The sequence below is a fragment of the Anas acuta genome, chromosome 7, assembly GCF_963932015.1.
Source record: "Anas acuta chromosome 7, bAnaAcu1.1, whole genome shotgun sequence".
In the NCBI taxonomy this organism is placed as follows: Eukaryota; Metazoa; Chordata; class Aves; order Anseriformes; family Anatidae; genus Anas; species Anas acuta.
The window spans coordinates 2,938,869-2,962,214 of record NC_088985.1 but is presented as its reverse complement, the minus strand read 5'-3'; the positions used below and the strand labels follow the sequence as shown (position 1 = coordinate 2,962,214).

At 42.3% G+C, this 23,346-nt stretch overlaps 1 protein-coding gene across 5 annotated transcripts in view; it reads left to right on the top strand.

The window, feature by feature from the left end:
• PCDH15 (protocadherin related 15) overlaps nt 1-23,346 on the top strand; it is a 773,967-nt gene that overhangs the window by 318,098 nt on the left and 432,523 nt on the right. For all 5 annotated transcript variants that reach the window (XM_068688403.1, XM_068688402.1, XM_068688405.1 and 2 more), the window contains one exon: nt 17,359-17,406. The gene's annotated coding sequence lies outside the window, so the exon portion shown is untranslated. The remainder of the gene's footprint in view (nt 1-17,358; nt 17,407-23,346) is intronic.

Below are 23,346 nucleotides of genomic sequence, written 5' to 3'. Positions count from 1 at the left end.
TCTCGTAAAGCTCTTTCATCAGTATTGTTCATTAAAACACACCGCAATGTTGGTGCTAAGCTGTATCCATACACTTCCGACCTCTTTCACGTCCTTCTTACTATTTGCAGGCACCTTTGCTGGTGTATTGTTCTCATGTGTTTTACACGATAGGTGCAAAGCATTCTAGCTCTGGAGCACGGTGGCAAAAAAGCACTTCACAGTTTCTGGTTTTCATAATGTATATGCCCATTGTAGGTAATTTCCCTGGTAAACGATTATTTATGGTATATAAATTATGCTCCTTTCCTTCATATAGGAATTATTTAAGTATAGCTTACGTTATCAGCATTGCAGTGTTATTCCTGGAGGAGAGGTGAGACTTGTTTGCCCACAAACCACATCACGTTTATTGGGAAGTGGTTTGGGGTGCTGGAAGGTTCACACCCAGCGTGCTGCTTCCCGAATTTGTTAGTAAGGTGCACATAACCTGCCCCTGCATTGGTACAAGTCAGCAGCATCACATCTGATGCTGTCTGATTGTGCAGAGGAAGAGGAGTATGAAATTGCATCTGTACGTTTGCGACACTATTGTTTCTGTTATACCAATGTCAAATGTTTTAAGACTGAAACCTAATTTAAATTGCCAGGCTCACACTGCTGTAGAATAATGAATTTCTTTCTTTTCCCAGGAAGTCAGAGTATTTATGTATCAGAGTGTTACACCTTTGTAAAGAACACATCTTGCTAGCTGCTGTAATTTGCATGGTAATTTTTTCCTATTTCAGGGCTGATGCTGTTCCTGCAGCAGGGTACTTTCAAGTTGTGATTTGATACGTGCTTGTTCCTGCCACTGTTTGGATGATAATCTGCAGAGATTGGTGTTCCCCTCGAGAAGCTGGTCATTTTACTCTGCCCTGCATTGGAGTGGTCAGCTGAAAGAGATGTATATGGGCTGCGTGTGCCCTGCAGAAAGCTTATAAGGGTGAGTTGTGAGAGCAGGAAGGAGGAATTTGGTTTATTTTCATTAGCCTTCAAAGGGGTGGAAACAGAATCCCCACCACGAAGGCTGCTTGAGCTTGTGACACCCAATGTCTGCTGAGAAAACCCACGTGAGCCTGTTTGAGTTCAGTACTTGCATGTGTCCATGGTAAAAGAAACACAGAGACATATTTTGCAGAGCCAGGGGCTCCTGGTTTTCCCTTGGTGATCTTTGCACTATTTCCTGTGCACGGTTTGGATTTGTTCCCCCAGCCTTGTGATCTCAGAGGTATTTTCAGTTGTGTGGCATTTTCCTTACTTTTTGTAGTTCTGAAGGCTTCTCACAATTGCATGTTTTCTACATAACATTACTGGTTATGGGGGAAAGAAAAGACATATGCGTACAGTTTTATGGAAGATTTTAATGGTCTTTTTAGGTTCGTGTTAAAACAACTGTATAGTTAGATTTTTGGGGTATGATTTCCCTAGTTTGGCCTCTAAGGTAACTTCTTAATTTAAAAAAAAAAAAAAAAAAAGATGAGTATAACAGCTTTCATGATATGAGACTGAAATGACTTGTTTGTTTTGGGCTTGTAATTATTCTCAGCGATGGTTTTATAGTTGGAACTGATTTGTAAGTTCTAATAATCATGGTATGCAATCATACCTTGCAGCGTTTTATGTATGAGCCCATCTCTCTTTGCAGCTTGGTTTATCAGGCACATTAATGTGGTTGTATTTTTCACGGTTTAATTAAAACTATTAATTAACGTGATTTCAGATTGTCAGTTCAAATCACTGTCTGCTGAGAATGCCGGGAAGCCAGTACGTGTCGCTCTGTAACGCCAGTTCTGGGCATTTCCTAAAATCACTTTTGTATGCTCTGTGGGCGATGGGTTTTCCATGCCATGGAAAAATATAATGAGCATTTTTCTCTCTGAATTAGCAAGGGGAAGCAGCCTACATTACTTCAGGTCTGTAACACATTCATTAGTTACAAACCAAACAGGCAGGGTGGAAATCCCCGAGGTCCCCCCAGTGTGTGCTTTGTTTCCAGTTTCAATCCGTGGTGATTTCCTGGTTAACTAACGAGGGAAGAAATCCACAGCCTGCTGGTGCTGGGGCAGGGAGGAGCTTTGGGGGCAGCGGGTGGGAGGGCAGGGGCTGGGGAGCACCGATGGGGCAGGAGTTGCAGGGCCAGGGGCTGAAATCCTCGCAGGCCATCACAGACACCAGGAGGATGGAGAAAAGTGACCGGTGTGAACAAGTGGTGACTGGAATGGGAGCACCAAAATCATCCAGATAAATTTTAAGTAATTTTATTTTTGATTTCTGCAATTGAAAGTGACACTCAGCTGTCCATGCAGAGCAATGGCATCACGAAACCTCAGGAGCTTTAAAATAATTATTCCTTGCCAGCACCAGAGGCACAGAGTCAGGCTGTAATTCAGTTAAAAAAATATATAAATAAAATAATAAACTTGACAGAAAATTATTGTTCTTGTTGGGTCGCTGGCTGTGCTGCGGTCAGTGTCCGTAAACTGCTGCCTCTCAGCCCTCGGGACAGCTCTCAGGGTAGTCCATCGCTGGTGCTGTGCTAAGAAAAAACACGAGTATAGAAGCATTTAAGCACTGGTTGCTCTGAGGAGGACATTGCTGGCAATCTCACGTCTAGCTGTGCTCGAAGGTTTGGGTTTCAGGGCTTTCTTCATTCCTTGCCCGTGGCTAAGGCAGGCGCATCCGCACCCACGTGGGGCTGGCGAGAGGTGTGTGCTTCGACTTTGTGTTGCTGCTGCTTCTCCTCTGAGGGGAAATGAGTTCTGAGACTGGCTTAATGAGCGATTTAACAAGGGGAAACAGCATTGGTATTGCCAACATTGAGCATTTTTTTCCTAGAAATAATCTCTGATTCAGCTAATGAAATATTTTTCTCTGCATTTAATTTCATTATGAATTTTGCTCGGTGAAAGTTCTACAAAAGGGTCATAGTATTCACTTCTTTAATTTAGATAGGGGTGGTATCAGAGGATCTTTTCAAGGGTAAATATGGTAAAATATTCTATTTAAACTAGATATTATTTAACTGTAAAGTACCGCGAGCATCATGTTTGCTAGCAATAAAGAATTCATTGTAAGAGGATAAGTTAGCACAGTTGGGTCATAAACCAGTTCCCCCAGTGTGGCATGAGAAGAAATTGTATTTCTCAGAGATAGTAAACAAATTGCACTGCACACGAATGAGATAATTAAAGGAGGGCGCCTGAAAGGAATGGGATTAGTGTAAAAACGTGCTTTACTGAACATCCAATTGCTACATAGAAAAGGAAAAAAAAAAAAAAATAAAACAAGACCAGATTATTCCTTTTGAACATGTTCTGAATCCAGATGCAGGCAAACATATTAGGAAGGGAAAAGCTGCAACCTCCATATTCATTCTCTCCACTACCTCTTGGGTTTTTCACACACGTTCATGCTTTCTCCAGTATCCTCTTCTAGAAATAACTCCCATCTGCAGGTACAACTGCATTTCCAAGACAGATACATGAGCATTTTTATGGTTTGATTGGAGCAGGAGTTTTGTTTTTGGACGAGAGCAAATGATAAGGTTAAGACAAAAGTCTGGCTTGCACTAAGTTCCATCTTTTGCCTACCTGTTTTGAACAGCGGCATAATTACCACTGGGAAGGATTGTTTTCTACATGATTGGTTTCTTTGATTGTCTTTCCTTCTTACTCAAGCAAGCAATTGGTTTTTTAATGCTTCAAATTTATATGCATTCTGATTAAAGAATATTAATTAAAAATATCTCTTATAGTTTTCTCAATAAAATTCCTCTGGTTCATCTTTTTATCCACCGGTAGCTGCTGTTGCAGGTGTATTAGCAATGAATGGAGCTACTTTTCCTGAGTGAAATTCTGTAATGAATGGTGAAAGAGAAGCGACAGGCAGTGCATCGAATGATTTTCTTGTGTACTTCTCTTGTTATTTGAGGCAGGTTTCTTGTATGGATGACTTGCAAGACTGGCATCTACACATGCATTCATATGTTGCAGGTGATGTTATTCAGAAACATTAATAGGATGCCCACCACAATCAATGGAAAAGTGTTTTTCTCCTTATTATTTAGTAGAAGCGCAAAAATCTTACCTCTTAGCATTCTGTTGAAAAGTAAGTTGAGAGAATGAAACACTCGGATGACATCCCACCAAAATTATAGCAATGGGAATAAATGATCTGTTTTTAAAAATGTAATGTCCATAACGTTCATGCAGGTACTCTGAATCCTCAAGCTTAAGGTATGGTGAAGTGCTGTAGTAGACCTATGATCTGTCTGGGTGCATCTGTCTTTTTCTCTGGTGTGGGGGTGATTAGACGCCAGACTTCTTTTTCCTTCCAGTTTATATTGCTTCTCTGCATGGCACTGAAATACAGGAAATTAATTAAAAACTCAAAAATGCCTTGAAACAAAAGCACTTCTTTTGTAATGCTGAATACAAGAGAAAAGGCAGAAGAAATGTAGCACGTATCTTAGAAAAGCTCCTTGTCTTGAAAAGTCAGTGGATAAAACAAAACAAAAAACAAACAAACAAACAAACAAAAAAAAAACATATGTAACCCAGTAAACCTGTTTGTAATAAGAGTATTCCTCCAGGTACTGCATTATGTATTTCTGTTTTGTCTCTTTCTCTCCACCTCCCTACTTTAACATTCAAGCAGATTTTTCTGTCCCCTCGTCAGCTTTGCACTTGTAGACAGAAGTCACCTTCCGTGGATGAATCCCTGCCTTGTGCCCCTGGAGAGGCTGCTGGTGGAAGGGGAGAAGTGGTGGGGGCTGCCCAAACTCTCCTGCCTCGCAGTGTATTCCTGCAGGCAGGCAGCATGAACAGCATATTGCCTCCTGTATCTGTATTCATACCCGAATCCAAGAGCCAGTGAATTGAGGTGGGACGAGAAAAGTTCTGGTTGCTTTTAGTATTAGAGATTTATTTAATATAGCCCTAATTAATTGTGCACTATTATGACCTTGAGATCTTCAGTTGTCCTTTATGAATGTTGTCCTAAGCTGCAGAAACAAGTCCCACAAACCTACATCCCCCTGGGGGGGTCCAGGACGTGTGCTCGCTGCTCGCTTTGCTCTTGCTCCCCTCCATCAAGATGAGTGACCCACATTTTCCAGCTGAACTCTGAACAAGTTCAACAAGATGCCACCCAGGTTATTTGACCTGGGCTCAGAGTAGAAATGTCCTGAATGATGTCTGGGGCCTTTGGAGGCATTGGTAGCCTGGGGAGTGCCCATGAAGCTTGGCACAAACCCTCGGGGTTTGCCCGCTGCTTCTCTTCTGCAAGGAGCCCTGATTTGTGCAATCTGCATTCAGACAGCCCGATGTGGTTTCACGAGCAGGATGCTACATCTCCCAGGGAGCAGTTGCTGTTGGTGAAGATTTTTTTTTTTTTTCAGAGGCAGGAGAGAATACAGAAAACCACAGCAAGGGATTAAATGGGTCTGTTGATACCAAGGGGTGATGCTTGTGGGTAAGGTTTGAGAGAGGATACGGAAATCAATTGAACCTGAAGTGCAGAATGCTGTTTATTTCCAGGGCCATGAGCTAGTTCTTTCTGGCTCTGCTCTTTCCCCTAAGGTATAGTATAAAGGCCATATCACGCAGCGTGACACTAGACAAACCCCAAAATGTCATCATATTCCAGTTTATCAGTAAATTAAGATTCAGATACAGGGATTTTAAATACCATTCAGTGATTGCCTAGCCCTCAAGGGGCTGAAGGGACATCAGAAAAGGGGAAAAAAAAAAAAAAAAAAGCAAAGGCAAGAAGTGCTGCACTTTTGTTAGTTTTTTGAAACTTAAGAGATGCAGCAGAGAAAAGTCTTTGTCACAGTATGAGGTTCTCCCGAAGGGTAGGATAACAGATAATCCCCTCGTACTAAAGCTATATATTTCGGCTACAACAGCAATCAAAGTAAAGCTGTGAGAGCCCGTAAAAACCTGCCTGAAGGGCAAGCTCTCTCTGGGTGCTACAGAAGGCAGTTTCAAAGTTGATATAACAAGATCAATTCACTCTTTTTCTAAACACTGCCTGGTGGATGTTGGCTCTCTTCTGATGCTGTCAGTAATTCCGTCCTGTGCGGGGCTCTCTGAGATGTCGCCTTCTTTATTAGCCATGTTTAAAACAAAATGGATAAAGATAAAGCTCTGTGGGTGAGGTTGGTACGCGTCTGGAATGCAAGAGATATCATTACTATCGTTATTTAATTATTTTTAACCACAATTGTTGAGCTAGTTGGGTGGCAGCTCAGACAGATGCATTACAGACAGAGGTGGCTGCTGACCTGCTAGAAACGGAGAGGAAAGTACAAGTGCATGGAGCTCAAAAGTTGCAAAATGGCTTGTTGGTGTGTGCTGCCGTGGTCAGACATCCAGAGCAGAAACGTCTGAAGTGCTGAATTTTCAGTCCTTCACCTGGGGCTAACAGAGAAAGCCATGTCAGAGAAATCCCTGTGTGCTTGTGTTTCCTTGATAGGTCCAAGTGCTTTAGCATAACAACGGAGTTGTAGAAAGCAAACACCAAAGACCTCTGCTTTATTTTTTTCTCTTTTTATTTTTTTTCTTCTCCTTTTTTTTCCTTCTGTTTCTCGCTTGCTTTTCAGTTGCATCAGGTCACCTCCTGGCAGCCAGCGTAATGGCAGGGCCATCGTTCGGCTGCTACCAAAACAGGGCTCTGAAGCTTAACACACTTCCAGGCTACTGTTTAAGATTTGCATTTACGTAGGATTTTTCAGAGGAAAAATGACTACTTTTGTACCAAATACAGGACAAGGCAGGTACAACACCTTGCACACTTCCCAAATTTAAATAGTTGCTTGTGATGAGGGCAAGCTCTGAAATGATTGTGAATAATTACAATAATAGGGATAAATGATTAACGGCCGGTCCTGTCTGAGCGTAATGTCAGGCTGCTTTTTGCAAACCACATACTTTGTGGTGCACTCTTGATTTTTTCTCTTTTCTCCTTACTCTCCTTTGGTTCCTGTCATCATCTTTATCTCTGTACACAGTCACGAAATTGAAACGTCACAACAGCATGTTCATTTGTGGGCAGTGACTTTCTTAAATTAGTAATTAGCCATTTGCTTTGGTCCTAGGGGTCTGTAATAGCGAGGTGTGTGCTTACAGCCCCTGTAGGCGTCCTGGAGCAAGGTGCCAGCTTGCGGCTGAGCTGCACGAGTGGCTGCGTGGCACCAGGCAGCACTTCTGTTTGGAGAGCTCATTTTTTCTCAAGCATTCGTGTTTGCCGGAGTCATTTAGGGAGCTTCTTTCTGCACTACTGAGAGTCCCCTCTCAGACTCAAGTCTGCTCTCTTTGCTTTTCCGCAGCATTAGGCACTCCTCCACTTGTGCTTCAAATGCAGGGTGAACCAGCCCAGAGCCCAGCTGCCTTCCTCCCTCTTAATTAGCAATCACAAGGCCTCCTAATCACATCCACACCGTTCTCCAGGAGAGGTGTTGATTCCTAATTTATCTCTGCGATGTGGGAGGCGGGGAGGTGGCTGGGGCACGCTCGCCACCAAAAAGGGCTGGCAAGGACATTTTGGGGGGTCCTGCGGGCAGGGGTGGAGGAGCTGGGAGGAAACTCAACCTGAACTGAGTGGCAGCGAGGCTCAGGGTGGAGCGGGCAGCTTCCTCATTCTAAAAAAAAAACAAGCAAGCAAATAGACAGAAATAAGCAGACAAAATAAGTTTAGGAGGAAGAAGAGTCCTTAAAAAAAAACACAGTTCGTCCAGGAACACCCCGGCTATCAAAAGTGCTGTAATTGCTGAGGTAAAGAAGTTGCACAACGTTTGAGACCTCCAGGTAGTGCCAGCCCCAAAGGTGTTTCTGTTTAGTAGTTTTCAGCCTTTCATTTTCCAGAATTTGTGTTTTTGAGTTCTCTTAAAAAATCACTGCAGTGAAGCCCTGTGGGCAGACTACAAAAGTAAATAATTAGGGAAGGGACAAATTGTACAGAGGTGGCTATGTTTAGGCAAAAACTTCCTATCTGCAAATATTGTGTGGAGGCAGAAAAATTTAAATTAAGATTAGGACAAAGGTGTCACCTATCAAGTATTAAATATGTGAGATAAAGTTGGGAAGTCATATCAGTTTAGCCATCTCAAAATCCTTTATAGCCAAACTGCTCCTTTTTCTAACTTCCGGTTTGTTTTTTTTTTCTTTTTTTTTTTCCAAAAAGTGGGGCAGTTGTGCTCCATCTCTGGCAGGCTGTCAGAGGGCTGTGATGCACCCAGACACCCATCCTTCTCACGTAAAGGAGCGGAGGCAGAAGAGATGAGCCAGCCTCTGGGGTTTCGGGTGTGAATGTTTTGACACTCTGTGGGGTAAAATATCTGTCTTAAGGTATTTTTAAATTGAGTTTAGTTCCTAGGTGGGTGTGAAATGCATTGTACTCATTTTGGAAAAAAAATGAGGTGTTGAATAACATTATACAAACGTTTAATTAAATGCTTTTTCTCATCAAGAGAAGCAGTGGAAATATAATCAGAGTTTTTCCACTACTTTAAGGAGGATAATTCAAGGGTGCAAGGAGGAATAGATAAAGCTAAAATAATGAGCGATGATTCATATTCAAGGCACCAGACTAATGAAATTACCCCTAAAGCATCTGCAGAACCAGGACCCATATAGGGATGGAGAGGTGGTAGAAGTCTAGCAGGGGACCCTTGGCATCTGTTTTAAACGCCTCGCTTTAAAGCATACAGCTGATATATATTTAGTAGTAAAATTACTATATAAATATATATTTTTTTTCTTTTAACATTTTTCTGTCTGCTATTCTCAGAAGCAAGCGTGGGAGATCTGAGGTAGGGTAGGAACCCCTAGCGTGGTGACGGCTGGATGCAGACCTCGTTGCCTTACGTGTGTGCTGTCACACAGGAGTGTTTGCAAGTTTGCCACGGGCTTCTGACAAGTATTAAGTGTGAGGCTGTCAAGTTTAATTCTTTTTCTTCATTGACTTGTGGCGTAATACCGAGTAGAGTTGCAAAGGTGGGGATGGGACCAGCTTCAGAAAGGTTTGGAAGCATCTCATCAAGGACAGGGTTGTGATGTTAAACGATGTTGTCACATGAAGAAATGGCGTGAAATAATTAAACCCTAATTTAGTCGTGGCAAGTACTAAGCAATGCCAAACATTGAGTGGCTCTGCACAGCTGATAGGGCTAAAGAAGGGCGCCTTTGTAGGGTGGCCATGGGTGAGGAGGTGCTGGGTGGATTTGGGCTCCCAGCCCCAGTGTATGCAGGTTCTTTTTAGGTTACTTGCCATGACAAGAACTCCATGACCGCTTTTATCTGTGCGCTGAATTACCCATAAAAGAGGATAACAGATTAATTTAATTAATTTGATTTAGTCCCAATAGTGTATTGTTTTATTAAGCAATGCTATGGCACGATTAAGAGTTATAACAGTTTAAACACTTTATAGCCATGGAGCTATTAATCAATACTAAATTACAATAAAATTAACAAAGTAACATAAACAAGGCATGTAAATGTTTTAAAACGACAGCGTTAATTTATTGACTGAAGAGCTGCTTATGTAAACCGTTTATAAAAATTAGTTTGACTGTAAATTAATATTTGCATAAGTTAATTCCAGAAGTGGAAATGTGACAAGAAGAGCATTCCTTATGACTTTTCAATTCTGAAATTCCTTTGATGGGAAACATGAATTTATAGCCAGATATTCTTAGCTGAGTGGTAAAGCAAAGCCCTTGACTGCCCAGTCCCGTAGTCTTCAGGGAGAAAATCTAAAAAGTCAGACTTAATGGCATCTCGAGACCTCCTCTGTTTTTGACATTTGTTTGTCATATTTCAACACAAATCTGAGCAGCTTGTGCATTGCTAAGCTTTCATTTGGCCATGATGCATTAATGCTGGAGCCTAGATGCTGTTCTAGTTTTCAGGAATCTCAGGCTGTTTGCCGAGGACATCACCCTGCTTTTGATCACTTCTGCAAAGCTCACAATGGAGTCGATCACCAGAGCCCATGAAACTTCTCAGTTTCAGAGCCCAGTGATCCCAAGCCGCTGGTTAAATGTGTTCCCCTGTGGTGGAAGCAGACGGCAGAGCACGCTGGTGGCCCCGCGCCCGGCAGGACCACGGTGGGGAGAGACGTGGGCACAGCCAGCTCCTCGCTACCAGAGCTGGGCGCAGATGGATTTGCTGTCTCGTCCTCTCCCTGGGTTTCTCTCCAACTGCTCTCCCCATGAATTCAGAGCGTTTTGTTGGAAGGGGCTGGCGCCGGACTGTATGCTTTGATAAAGGAGTCGGTAGTAATTGAGCCAAAGCCTTTCCAGCTCGAGTAAGCAAAAGAATAGTAAAAAATACTGCCTGCATTTCTCCTTATGTCAAAGCGTTGGGGCCCTCCTGTGTTTTGAAGGATCCATCTGTTCTGTGCAGCAAGACATCCTCTGAATGGAACAAGGGTTTTCTGGGCCCTGCTGGTGCTGACGGAGGAAGGCAGCGTCCTGTGTTGTGTTAGCTAAATGCCATCTCCTGTAACGTGCAGCAAAGAACATCCTCTGAACGCACATAGCTTCCCTCATGAGGGAGATGAGGGCAAAAGAAGAGATACAGGGGATGTTGGTACTTCTCTGCTGCTGGTCTGCAGTGGCACTTGGTGCCGTTCCCCCAGCAAGATTACAGCCGATTTCTTCAACAACACGCTGCAGATGCATTACACCACGAGGAAGGATGGGGTAGGCTGCTGGGTGAGTGCACGATGCTTTTTGGCTGAATCCTGGTACAGTGTGGGCAGAGAGCAGAGGAGAGGAATTCCCCTCTGTCACCTGGGGATGGATTCATCCGGGGGCATACCTGGAGAATCTGTACACCAAGCCTTGGCTGCTGAAAGTGAAGGTGGTTGTTTTTTTTTTTTTTTTTTTGTATGCTTTAAAAAAGCATGAGAGTTATGTTTGTACTCACAGCTCATAGATGATATCTTGGGTCTTTAGAGGGAAGCGATCAGTGTGTGTAATCAGTACTGACTTGTAAACCAGCTCTGCGACTGGGGTAGTAAAGAACAGAAAGTGTCAGTCAGAGAAACGTCCTTTGTGCAGAGCAGGAGAAACCAGGAGAGTGGCAGAGTTTTCTGCAAGAATGGGAGATGACGAGCTGAGAGAAACCAAAGGGGAGAGGCACTACTGATGGATTGCGTGTGCATGTACGTGTATCTTCATTGTTTGTCCTTTACGTTTCTGGGAACCATTCTGAACATCATGAAATTCGGCCCACTTTTTCTTATGTCTCCTGAGAACATTTTATTGTCTTCTCTTTTGTGATATTTCTAAACTGATTAAATCATCCCGCGGCAGGTCTTTCACAGACTACGGATTGCCACAGTGAAGCAGTGTAACCTGTAGCTTGGATTATTGACCCCACGTTGGGTTTCAAAAAGTCTGACAAGTTTGATGTCTGGTTTTTACTGCTTTTTCCATGTCTGATATAATAGACAGACACTGGACTCAGGGGTGTCACAGTGATTAGCTTGTCTCAGGGCCAGCTTTCTAACATTGCCTGGTTTTAGGGAAGTCTGTCTGGAGGTGACATGCCTTTCTGAATTCTGAGTTGTAGGGGAAGAGGAGCTGTCTGACAGCCTCTTAAAATTTCACAGAATCACAGAATCACAGAAATTCTAGGTTGGAGGAGACCTCAAGATCATCGAGTCCAACCTCTAACCTAACACGAACAGTCCCCACTAAACCATATCCCTAAGCTCTACATCTAAACGTCTTTTGAAGACTTCCAGGGATGGTGACTCCACCACCTCCCTGGGCAGCCTGTTCCAATGCCTAACAACCCTTTCAGTAAAGAAGTTTGCAGCAATTCACTGTTTTTGGAGAATGTTTCTGTAAGGAGAGCTGACTAATTTACATATTTCTTAAATAAAATAAAAAAAAAAACATATGTTTTGAACACATTACTAGCTAATGTCTGTCCAGGAATGTGAAAGATCTGCTCAGGTCTGTACCTAACTGGAACTATTGCCAGGGATGTCTTCTCATCTGGTGTTCCTTGTAGTGCTATGCCTAACGATTTCTGCAGCAGTCTGTGGGTATGATGGAATATGGCTGTTGATTGTTGAGATTATTTATATGACTTTGTAAAGTGCACTGTATTATACAATGAGACATCTGGTCAAAGAAAGCAGTGCCTGAAGAGATGAGGTGTGAGGCAGTGTAAAATGCTACAGTGGCTTATGAGGGCTACAGAACAAACACAGAGCTGTTTTATCGATTTCTTCAACAGAGGCAATAAATATGCAATCCCTTGCAGAAAAATTAAATCCTCCCCAAAAGTAAACCTTTTCCAAGGCACTGAAATTCTGAGTTATCTGTCTTTAGGAAAAAAATTCAGAAAGGCTTTTTAAAAATTACTGGGAGGGGGGTGTTTATTAACAATATATTATCCACATGTACTTCAGATGCAGTTGAGTTACCTATTGAGTTTGTGTTGCAGAGTACTGAAAAAAAATTAAAACTGGGATTATAGTTTTGGAATTTTATTGCTGCTCCTGTGTTCAGTCAACCAGGTTTCACCAGCTACGTGAAACCAACATTTACATGCATTAAAACGAGGCTGACATAAATATAGATGAAATTTTAGATAGGAAGCAAGAAGTAATGGTAAAACAAATCACTTACTTTGACTCGAGTTTACTTTCCAATGCCAAAAGAAACATGACTCATCTGATTTTCCAGAAAAGGATTGCAGTAAATCAAGTTTTCATTCCTCGAACTTAACAAAGTTATAATAAAAATGCCAGAGTAATATTCATTGCATATTATTAATAGATGATGGAGACTTTTAGATGGTGGTGGTTTTTCTAAGAGTTTTTTAGGAACAGCACCTGTAAGTTTTGCTTACTAACAGGTGAGGATATCGACTTACAAATAGAATAGATAAGTTTTAGTTGTTGTAACACATATTGCTTTATTAGTATTTTTCGTGATAAAAACTTCCATTTACGCATATTCTTTAGGCAGAATCAAGCATTTTTCCTACAGGAGAGGAGAAAAATATTTGCAAAGCAAATCAGCTCCCTGCTCCCCAAAGCTACTTAGTGATATTGGTTCTTGGATTTTCCTTGTGAGCTGGGGAAAAAAAGTGGTTAGCCTCTGCAGAGAGCAGGTTTTGTGAGTATTTAAAGACACGTTAAATATTCCTCAATTTTTTGACATACTGAATATATCCTAGCTGCACCGAAATTCAATATTGGACTTTGAGAGAAGTGTGGAGATGGAGGTTGCTTAGATGTTACGTGTGAAATCATGTATTGTAAGGGTCATTGCAGGCACCGTTTTCCTACTTCGAGGTGGCAATTTTCGAAGATGTCTGCGAGGTGTAGGATTCTCACCTCACGCAGATGTGAGCTCACATTCCTTAGCTAGTTTTGCTAACGCTGCTCTTCGTGCTGATTTTTTAAGATAGCTTTTAAAAGTACTTCTGAGTCACTTATTTTAGTGAAAGGGAAGAGGTGAGGAGAGCTGCAGGTGGTGGGCCGGGGTTTGGCTGGCAGGGAGCGTTGTGAGGTGCTGGTGGTGAGGGCCCTGCTGTCCCACCAGCTCCTCCAGCAGGTGGGGGTGCGAAGGGCATCTGGGGCCAGGAGCTTTGGAGGCGGTCAGAGGGGCCCTTGCAGCAGCATCAGGAGGGAAGGGATAAAGAGTGCCATACCGACCAGAAGGTGGGGTGGAAATCATCACACTGCCGTCTCTGAGCACCTCGCTGTGAGGCGGCCTGGCCTGGCCTATGAGCTCTAGGGTTGCAGTCCTGCTGTGGACGTCCTCCTCGGGGACTAGGGACCAGGAAGCCCAACAAAACTGGGAAAGAGACAACTTGGCCACTGTGCTGCTTTGTCAGCTTTTTCTACCCTGTGCCAGGTCCCTCTTCTCAGGCTCAGTGCTCAGGGATCCTGCGCCTGTCTCCTGCTCTCTGGGCTTGGTCCTCCTCTGGCACCTACTTGCCCAGTCCAGGTTCCTGCTCTTGGTGCCCTGATCAGCCCACATGGCTTCTCGTTTGAAACATTGACTGTACAGCAAAGAATTTTTCATTTTCTGAATTTTAAGGTCAGTTCTGCTCCACAACAGCTTGGTTTGCCCTTGAGTTTATCCCTGTTGCTGCTGCCTCTGCTCAGGTACCTGCTTCCCACCCCCAAACCTGGTTGCACCTTATTCCTGCCCGTGGCTACCGCTGTCTGCAGTTGGCTGTGTTCAGTGAAGCAAAGTTGGGAAAAATACTGCCAGCCTTCAGCAGGCCGTACCTAAGCAGTGCCTAGATCTGGCAATTAAAACTGAACGAACACAGACATGCACAGAGGCAGCGAGTCCTTCAGCACAAAGGAAAGTAGAACCGACTTCACCGGATCAAAGACCCAAGTCTTGGACGTTGAAAGCTCGCAACACCACCTTACCAGAAGAGTCAGCAGATGTCTATTGAAAAAGGTCAGGAACCTATTTCAGGAAGCCTGAGAAGTGAATCTCTTATATACTAGAGGCATTTGTACTTACCCATCAATTTCATCAGGCTTCAGAAAACGAAAAATTGCAAGCGTCTGGGCAGAACTGCAGTTTGAACCTGTCCTTCTGGGCTTTGACATCACTCGTGGGTGTTCTCAAGAGCAGAGTTGTCTGAACCTTTCCTCTTCTCAAACTTGTCCTTTTCTTCTCCTACAGGTGAAATATTTTATTGTGTTACAAAGAAAGAAGTGGAAAGCTTTTCTCAAAAAAAAACCCAAAAAAACCACAACACTAGGATGTTTGAAATTTACTGAAAAATTGTTTCAGATTTAATGACAAGATTTGTTTTTCAGGCAGTTATCAATGGTAGAAATTAAGCAAGTCTTGAATTACAGCCTGGAAAATGTATTTAGTCAGCAAAATATTTTGAAATGATTACACAAACATGCAATTTGTGCTTCCTCTGTAATTTAATAGCAATGTATACATCTGCTGGCAAGGATGGCAAGGGAAGATGGCAGCAGGATTTCAGAACGCCTTTCGCTGCTTCCTGCATCACTGCAAGGCCAGGGAAGAAATAAGAGGCCAAATGTCTGTCCAGTCCTTGCTAGGACATTGGTGTGGGGGCTGCGTAACGCAGTCAGCCCTGCTAGCTGAGGGATCCCCAGGTCTTGTCTCCCGGGATGAAGCATCGCTCTTTTTCATGTTCAAATTCAAAACGACCACAATCTGAACAGCTTATGTTTCTGGAAGATAATACACAGAGCTAAAAGCCCTTGATGAGCATGAGGAATAGCGTTGTGTGAACAGCACCGGGCGCGATGCATCTTCATTACACGGATGTAAAACGACGATCGTTGATCTTAAAATCTGCTGGCCACAGGCATCAGGTTGTTGGTAAAGGAAGTGGTGAGCCTCGTTCCCATGGCAATGCAATCCGTGGTGTGCTTCTGCACGCAGGAAGGCTGGGCATTCTCCGGGCAAACTAACCGCAGCCTTAATGCCGTAGGGGTTTGGGGGTGAAATAAGTAATTATTTTGGTGGAATTAGTGCTAACCATCCAGAGCCATCCAGGATTTCATACTGGGCAGTGCACAGCATACATGAGCAGCTGCCCTCCCACCCCCAGTTTTGTACCAAGGAGCGAATATGTGTTTTTTAGGAGTAAATTTGAATCATACGTTTACCTGCTGGAAGCAGTATTTGTATATATATATTTAACTAGACCTGTTTGATTGCTTCAGAAATATAAGCAGACTTTTGATGCCATCAGCTGCAGATTGTTTATTCCTTGGGTTTGTTCTGCTTTTTTTTTCATTTTTTTTCTTTTTTTATTCTTTTTGTGTGTACATTTTATATATTAAAGGGAGAGAAATGATTTGGTCAGTCTGACCTATTCTGGGAAAAATTTACATACTCCTACACTCGCACACAGTGCCCTCTTAGTGAAGTTTACCCATTTTACTTGAATACTTTTTTGAAGGCTAATAAAATGCCAATTTGTTTGCCTTTATGTGACATTTTGTTTGGAGTCAGTACAATATCCACGAGCGTCCACAAACTTCCATCAATCTTAAGAAGCCTTGAGTTATTTTACAAATCCTTACTACCCAACCTACCGTGCATTTTTCCACTTCAGAACAAAACAACAGTTTCAGTTAATGCAAAGCAAACTGACTGTACCTAAATTTGCCTCTTTTCTGCTGTAAGAGCATGGCAAACTGGCAAACTCAAATGTAACGAACAGCTTCTGTGCTGACAATTAACAGCCTGAGAATAAGTTTTGTTGTTTTATGCTCGAGTCATAGCTCTTTGAATATTCCAACCAATTGAGTCCTATTACATAGATAACTAACGAATGCTTAAATGAGAGAGAAAACAGCAACCTGCAAAATGGCTTTGCTTCACATGAAATTGCCTGAAGATAATGCTGACAGATGCTCTCTTAGTGAAGATCCGGATTTTGCTGAGAAAGGTGAAATGATCCCAGCAACTATACAATTCAGTTTCAAAGCCAGCCACTAAGAGTTTAAAACATCCAGCCAAACTGAAGGTCCTGTTCAGATGCTTTGACTCAATTTCATCCCTGTGATTTTTGTGGAGTTGATCAAGTGGAGCTAGGCCCACCATGTAGAAGACAGTTGTGCCACTTGTGCTGTGACTCCTTAATTTTGGAGCTGTCTGAAAGAGGCTTGGTTTAGGTGCACTCCGCGTGCCCAGTCAGCAGAGGGGACCATGTGCAATTCTGTAGCTTCAGATTTCAATTTTGGGAACGTTCAGGGCTGGATTATGTTAAATATGGGGAACTTGCCATCAAATTTTCTGAACGACTCAGTAAACTCTCTCAACAGCTCTGTTAATGTACCACCGTGGTGACAGGTAGGCAGTAAGCAGGCACACTTCAGAAAGTTTGGCACCAGAGGCTATCAGAGGGAGGCCCGAGAGATTCCTCCAGAGGGAAAAACAGGTGCTCTACAGGTTTTAATGTTAAATGTTTTAGGTTGGGGAATGACAGGGAATATAAATGAGTAGAAAGAAATTACAGATAAACGCCTGATAGGTATATTTTACGGTAGATACTATAAAAGAAAGTTATTGTGAATTTTTCCTTGGTTTCTTCTTGGCAGCCTTCATGGAAATATGTAAACTACTTCAGTGAAAACCCCAGGCATTGTTTTCTTGTTATTTTTCTTATTTGAAGCTGCCTTTATCAGGAATAAAATAGCAGATATCAAAAACTGTATTCTGCTCTCCGTGTATCTTTTGCAGGCTTAAACCCATTTTAGTAAAGAAAAATGTGTGATACTAGATGTTGTTATTAATCAGTAATTTAAATAATGAGCATGATTAATTCTGTATTTTCTGTTTTCCAGGAAATCAACATATGATCTCAACAACAACAGCTGAGAACCGCAATTAAGGTACCATAATTTTGCTTTTAATATGGGCGTGCTTTTGGTAAAAGCATTTTCCAAAATACACTCTCCAATAATCTATTTAATTACCTGCATTCCTGGAAGCTCAGTCCGCCTCTGGAAAGGTTGTTGCTTTTATTTCCCACTTTTTCTACTGCTGTTTCCTGAAAACTACTTTTTTTTTTTTTTTTACTTACATTTCTTAACTTCTAGTGGTTTTTTTTGTTTGTTTTGTTTTTGCTTTTTAAAAGTTTAGTAGGAATCTGTTGAAATGTCTGTATAGAGTTGTATGATGGGAATAATGTCTCTGTGATGTACTTGTGTCTGTAAGTCATGTCCTTCAAAGATGAACTTAGAAAATGTTGCGGGGAAGTGATTGCAAATTTATCCATAGGAAGCTCTTGGAATGGTGTCTGCTGTACACTCCATGTCACCAAGAATTAAAGTGTTGATTTGAATCATAAGATGGGAATCAGCTCAGTAGCTCTGTTGTACCACAGGGAAAAGGTAGTTCTTTTTGTTGGAAACACATACCGTGACCTGAGTTCTCTCTCCTCAAGTCGTGTTTTCACTTGTAAATTTTTGCCTGGGATTTCAGACAAAGAGCAGTAAGGTAGGAGAAGGTGGAATTATTTCAGATTCCTTTTTCCTTGACATGTTGCAGTGAACTCTGCTGGTGACGTAAACTTCAGTGGAAAAAAAATATTATTTGCTATGGAAAACACAAATGAAGTATGAACTGCTACCAAATTAAAAACCTTATGAGCAATGGTAAGCAGTTGTTCTAAAAATGACATCAACTAATTCTTCCCAGTGCATTTCTCTTGTTAGTACTTCCATTCCACTTCTCAGTGCTCTGCTATTGGTATATCACTGCCCTTGAAGGAGTGAAGTACAAACCACACTGGAATACCAAAACACCAGTTGAGTTGTTTCTTCCTACCAAGAGGAGAGTTGTTGTTTTTGCTGGGTCTGTGTGATTTATGTGCAGATGGGCAAGGGATAGGAAAACTGTCATTTTTATTACTTACCCTGTTGTAGGAACGGAATGAATTACTTTTCATATTTTACCTCTGGCCACAGTAGTAAAAACTCTTAATGCATGTTGCAATATGGGGATAATGCCTTTGACTGGTGCATACTAATGTATGTGCAAAAAGAATTAAAAAAAATCCCCCAACTACGTGCAAATTAGGTTATTGCAACATTGTGTAATGCCTTAGGACAAGTTTTGAATGCAGAGTAATCAAGAGTATCATCAAAGTGAAAAGTGGGATAAAATGCAGAATTGTGATCAGAAGGAGAATTTGTCAGGCTAACTTCATGCTTCTTTTTGCTGAGGAGGTGAACGTCTCAGACTACAGTAATGCAGTGAGCTTAGGCTGCCTAGATATCAAGGAAGCATTCATTGAGTACAGTTCCCAAAGGAAATTATTATTTAAAGTGGAGATGGTGCAGATTAATACAGGAATTATAAGAAGCTGTCTCAGGCAGATAAGAAACTGGGTAAAGAGGGGACTAGGGTGGGATGTGCTGGGAGGTGAGTTACAGGTTGCAAGAGACTTCTTAGAAGTATTACTGAGGGATAAGGTCTTGTGACCAGCCCTATGTGGTATTTCCTTAGTAACCTTGGCACAACGTTTTGATATGATTTTTTCATACTCTTGTGATATTGTGGAGGACACAAATACTGTGTGGGAACCTTCTGTGGACTCTGTAGATTAGTGTAACAAAGGCAGGAAAATCTAATACTAATAAGCACACTGACATTCTTTTAGGGACTAGTAACAGGTTATTTTTTTTTTGCTGCAAACAAGAGACTCAGCATATTTGTAAACTCACCTTTTTTGTTTGTTTTTACAAAAATGTCTTATCTCTTAGCTGAACCTTTTATAATCTAAAAAGTTTTCTTTAACATCAGCTCACCAGCGAGTCCCAGTTTATTCTAAAAAAAAAAAAAATAGATCCTAGGTACTTGCATTAATAATAATCTACATTCCAGTAAGAGAAGTTCTTGGATTTTAAACTTCAGGTTCTGAGGATCTGCCCAATAAAAGTATGTGGTTTTGGCTGTGGGAGGGAGCAGTGCAGTGGAACACATTACAGGAGAAGAGTTGAACTGAAACCACTGAGAAAAAGGAGAAAAGAGCCTTTTGGAGAATCCCATCCCGATTAGCAGCCCCAGATTTGTGGCAAACTGGAGTCGTGCTGGTAAAAGGGAGCAAATGAACCCAACTCTGGGCCCTCCCCAGGGAAATAGGGCTCAGCTCTGCTCTGTGACCAACCCTGCGATTAAAGCCAAAAGGATGAGAAAGCTCTACTTTATTATCATATGCTTAGGAGCTGCGCTTCCATCAGATAAAAGGAAAGCTGTTCAGATGAACAAAAAATCGGTCTGAAGATAGGAAACAGAAGGTAGGACTAAATGATCAGTTTTCTGAGTGAGAGGATGACACTAGTGGGGTCTCGGAAGAATCTGTGCTGAAACCTGTGATACTCCACTGATAAACGAACTAGAAAAGATGACAGTGTGCTGATGATGCTTTTATTCAGAGCAGTAAAGATGACTGCTGACTGTGAAAAACTGCAGGAGGATTCTGCAAAACTTAGTGGCTGGGCAAGGTACTGGCAGGTGAAATTCAGCGTAGGTGGGCACGAAGTGAGGGAGACAAAAATCCCACACACAAGGTGCTGAGTGCTGAGTGACCAGTGCCATCCACCGACCTGCGAAACTCTGGGGCACGGACAGAGCTGTGAAGTAGAGAAAGGTTCTTCTGTGAAAAATATTAACTTTAGTTTCAATAGTGGTTTTAAAAGCAAATACCAAAAGGAACCAAAATACGCTGAAAATACCACGTGGCTACCCTGTAAGCATATGTTTCTTTTGCTTCTTGAGTGGCATGCAGCTCTGTTCCTCCATCTCAAAAAGGTACAGCAAGGAAAGTTTGGAGGATGGAAAGGATGGCACACATTCTCCAAGGCAGGATTAATTCGAGTAGTGTGTTCCTTGGGATGGAAAGGCACCGAAGGCCTGGGAACTCCCTGGGGGCTGCCAAGAGTGTGTAGGAACAACAGCAAAACTTCTGGAAGTGACTGCAGGCTGTGCCCAGCCAGCAGGACCAGGGAAGTGCCTGCACACTTCTACAGGGCTCGTTTACAAATGGCCTAGGCTTTGGTTTCTTCCTCATTAGAGGATGATACGTTTCCACCTGGGGTACCAGCATGGTGTGCCTCCATCCCTCCCTGTTAGAGGACTGAGCAGCATGAAGTGCTTTTGTAACAAAGCAAAGATCCGTTCGCTTTTTAAATACGTATTCAGGGTTGAAGTATAAGTGAGGGAATTGAACGCAATACCGATACAAAATCAAGTGGATTTAAGTATGTCTTGAATATATTTTGACTGGAAATTAGAAGGCACGTAACCAAAGAGATGAGTGAAATTCTTGAGGGGCTTTCCAAACACAGCTAGGACATGAAAACTGTATCTGTGTATGTTGGACCTGTCCCATGGGCTATTGTGGATGTTTTGGTGTAGTGCATCCAGCCACCTCTGAGTGCTAGCACATCACTTGTACCCTCCGCCACTTCCCACGTCCTACACTGTAATTTTTGAGGCTTTTGAACTCATCCCCTTAAGGAGATCATCACTTGGTAAGTGTGTGTGTTTTTGAAGAACGTTACTTTATGGTGCGCAGTGAATGGAGAGGGCAGGCTCTGATCTCCTGCAGGACATTTTGCTCTTAACATTTATTAGATGTTTGCCTGCAGTTATTGGGGATTGGTGACCCAGGTGGTCCTTTCAGGCCTCTGTTCTAGTGCACACACTGAATTCATTAGCTGGATTCAAAGCCTACACACTTAGCATTTATCTGAAAGTAGCTGAAAAGCTGTCTTCCCTCAGAGAATAAATCTCTTGCATCTGCACTTGCACTCCTGCCAACTCAGGAAACACACAACTGGCTTTGGAGCACACAGGCACATGCTACGTGAGACAGAGGTGCAGGAGCTGAATTGTAATGCGGCACTAAAGCTGGGGCTACCTCAGCAAGGACAGCAGAAACAATTATATATGCAGGTCTCTGCATAACTCCTGGCATAGGCATACAATTACTGTGACTCTTCAGAGCTACTGTTAAAACACAGAAATTAAAATACACAGAGCGTAAGATCTGCTTGGACGGTCCCTGCACTTTCTTTTGTTTCTTATAATGAACAATAATTGTAAAAATATACTATATTAATAGAAAGGATATCATAAAAATATTCAACATTGGGCAAAAAATCTTCAGGCTTGTACTTGTAGAAACCCAGGGGAGGGATCTGGAGTGAGAACATCAATTGTAAAAATGAAAAGGCAAATTAAAAGAAGTTTAAGAATGTGACATGCACTGGTCATCTGAACTAGCACATTTTCACAGAGTTTTTTCTTAAAAAAAATTAGAACAGTAGAAAACACTGCCCTGGCCTGTGGCTTGGCACTGCAGATACAGTGTTAACACCTTTGTCAGGGCTGAAAAAGTCATGAGGACGTGAAAATAGTGAAGAACGAAGAAAGTTGTAATATGAGTTGATTCGGGGGATTTTGAATACCAACCAAAAACTATACACACGTAGTGAGATGAAAAGCTGTTAGAAATGGAAGTACCACAAAAACGCTGTCACTGTTAGCTTGCATGTCATATTAGGACCCTAAAGGACAGATAGTCTGGGAGAGCAGATATCCATTAGAAATGGTTGGAAGAGAAGACCTTGAACCACAGCCAGAGCCTACAGATGGAAACTTGAAATAAATAAATAAATATCAACTTAAAAGTAACCGCAGTAAATAATGCAGGGGATGCAGAATATGTCCTCTGCTGCTCAAAGCAGCAAGCAAGCATGCTGCTCCTGCATTCAGAGCAAGCTAACTGCTGGAGTAGCTTTGCAGGGAGGTTTGCTGAAAGGGAATTAGAGCCAGCCAACCTCCTGGGAGTTTGCAAAAGTAATGTCAGGGCTCCTGGATATAGCACAGACTGCCATTTGCACAATTCTTTTGTTGATTGCTTTATGCCTCTCATTTCCCATAACAAGAACTAACTTTGGGATGCTTCATCCTAGATGAATCCTTTAACCTATTTAGGAGATAAATACAGGAAAAAGGAGAGGGAGGGGATCTGGAAGAACACCTGCATGCATGAGCAAAATGGTAAAAGTGGGTTAAAGCAGAGGGAGTCATCCCAGAATGGCCTCAGCAATGGGATGGCACTAGCTTTAAGCTTTTGGCAGAACCACCCTGACGATGCACACTTTCTGTACGGTGGGCACGTAGAGCAGCAGGCTGCTTCCAGCCGAGGAGGTCATTCCCCAGCCCAGGGAGGTTTCCCTGGCTGAGACACACGAAGAAAGGCAGAGGCTCTCCTTCAGGAGCGGCCCCGCGTCAGGCGGCTGCTGGCAGCAGCAGAGAACAGGGCGAACGCTCTGCCAAGAGAAGTCACACATCAAAATAGTTTTGGAGGGTTGTTCTTTTTAAGAAACAAACAGCAAAACTCGGGAGAATATTAATGTCAAAGCAGCAACTGATAGAGTTTTCCCTTAGCAAGAAAACGCACGCTAGCAGCTAGAGTTGATTTAATTGTGCTCATTATGAAATAGAAAACTGTAAACTCATTAGCAGAAGCTTAGTGTGTCAAAATTGCCTGCTGCTCTGCTCTATGAAGAGAAATAATTTAGGATTTGGACAGCAAGGACCAAAAGCCTTGTGTGAGGACAGAAAAAAAAAAAAAAAAGTATTTTCCCCATCAAAAATGATGTCGCAGCTTTTGAATACGAATGAGATTTCCTGTTTTTTCGTCTGGTATTTTTCCACAAAAAGGTGTTTTTCAACCGGTTTTCATGGCAAAATGGTAGAATAATTCAGGAGCAGAAAAATGGTCTCCAATCACGTTATCTTCAAAACTGTCAGTCTGA